Below are 2074 nucleotides of genomic sequence, written 5' to 3'. Positions count from 1 at the left end.
AAAAAAAAAAAAAAAAAAAAAAGGAAGAAGGAAAAACATATATACGTATACTTATATGGGTTCCATAGTGCTACTCTATTGCTGTTATCTCAGTTCTAAACCCTTCTGAGTGTTTTATAAGGGCCCTTTTTAATCTTGCTTTGTTCTGTGTATCCAAAATCAGTTTTGCCTCAAACAGTAACTTTGTTTTTGAGCAGGAAGCATTATTATATAAAGCTAAGGATACGAATGATTACTTCTTTTTTAATAATGGAGGAACCTCTCTCTGTCTTCTCGTTTGTTTAGAGCTGGGCCCAGCTAGGGTACAAAAATGATCAACAAATTTGTAGATTATCATTGCCTTCTGTTTCCAAATGTATCTATCAGATGCTTACTGTCCTCAGAGTCTGTTAGCAAATCAAAATTGTATTGTTAAAGTTGGCAAAATGCTGCTCTTTTAAGACGTTTGTTGATTGTAGTTATTTAGCTATTCTGTGTGCAGAAGTGGGTGATGGTATTGCAGATGGCAGTAGGCATAAGAATATAGGAGCACAGTGAGATTCAGAAAACCTCAACTTTCTGTAAATGTGAGTGGTGTGTGTTCTTAGAGTGAATTTAAAATGTTGGGGGTCCTTAAGCTTAGAAAACGGTGTAATAATAAATGAAATATAATCATTGAAATAAACTTTTAATGATTATAAAAATAACCCAGGCTGGGTGTGGTGGCTCAGTGCCTGCAATCCCAGCACTTTGAGAGGCTGAGGTTGGTGGATCACTTGAGGTCAGGAGTTTGAGACCAGCCTGGCCAACATGATGAAACCTCGTCTCTACTAAAAATACAAAAATTAGCTGGGCATATTGGTCCACACCTGTAGTCCCAACTACTTGGGAGGCTGAGGCAGGAGAATCAGTAAACCCAGGTGGAGGTTGCAATGAGCCAAATCACACCATTGAACTCCAGCCTGGGTGACAGAGAGAGACTCCCTCTCAAAAATGATAATAATAATTGCCCAAGTATATATACTAGTTAGGATTAACTAGACTGTGATGTATTAATAGACAACCCCCAAATTGCAGTGGCTTAAAACAATAAAAGTTTATTTATTTGTTTATCCTATAGTCCCAAGCAGGTTATATAGCTTTTTTTGCAGCTCTCCTCCATGCAGTGACCCCTTCCATTATATTAAATGAAAACATATAGCATTGTCTCTGTGACACCTAAGTTTTAGAGGAATACAATGTGTTACTAACCATATCTTATAGATGGGGCTTTCTGTTTTTTTCTGTTTATTTGTTTTCTTTCTTTCTTTCTGGTTTCCTTCTTCACTCATGCCTCTGTCATGTTAAGCTGCCCAGAGATAAAATGGAGTGAGTGGTAGTGAGTGAAAAACCATTTTTTTTCCTGTTGATTTCATTTCTTAAGAGAGAAGAAAGTCCCAACTATAAGTATGTACATCTTTGCACCAAACTTAAATGTTCTGTCTTCAGAATAAAAACTCATTTCATTGGATAAGTCATATTTATTCTTAGTTATTCAGATTTTAAATAAAACCTAAATATGACTAATAATGACTATGTATTTTTAGTAGAGATGGAGTTTTACCTTGTTAGCCAAGCTGCTCTCGAACTCCTGACCTTGTGATCCACCCACCTCAGCCTCCCAAAGTGCTGAGATTATAGGCATGAGCCACCGAGCCTGGCCCATTTTATTTATTTATCAAATCTTTGCTGAACTTATCTTACATGCTAGGCACTGTTCTATGTGTTGGGAATATAGTGGTGACGAAGACAAAGTTTGTACTGTCATGGAGCTTATATTCTGGTCAGAGTTATTGGTCAAAAAAATTTGTGATGGGGCCAGGCATGCCTGTAATCCCAGCACTTTGGGAGGCTGAGGCAGGCGGATCACCTGAGGTCAGGAGTTTGAGACCAGTGTGACCAACCACGGTGAAATGCCATCTCTACTGAAAATACAAAAATTACGGCTGGGCGCAGTGGCTCAAGCCTGTAATCCCAGCACTTTGGGAGGCCGAGGCGGGTGGATCACGAGGTCAAGAGATCGAGACCATCCTGGTCAACATGGTGAAACCCCGTC

At 39.0% G+C, this 2074-nt stretch overlaps 1 protein-coding gene across 5 annotated transcripts in view; it reads left to right on the top strand.

Moving 5' to 3' along the window:
- The window catches only part of GOLM2 (golgi membrane protein 2), a 121285-nt gene that overhangs the window by 71321 nt on the left and 47890 nt on the right, over positions 1–2074 (top strand). The gene's annotated exons all lie outside the window — the stretch shown is intronic.

Source organism: Cebus imitator, unplaced genomic scaffold, assembly GCF_001604975.1.
Source record: "Cebus imitator isolate Cc_AM_T3 unplaced genomic scaffold, Cebus_imitator-1.0 Scaffold9, whole genome shotgun sequence".
Classification (NCBI taxonomy): Eukaryota; Metazoa; Chordata; class Mammalia; order Primates; family Cebidae; genus Cebus; species Cebus imitator.
The sequence above is the reverse complement of the archived record's forward strand: the minus strand, read 5'-3'. Positions and strand labels throughout refer to the sequence as shown.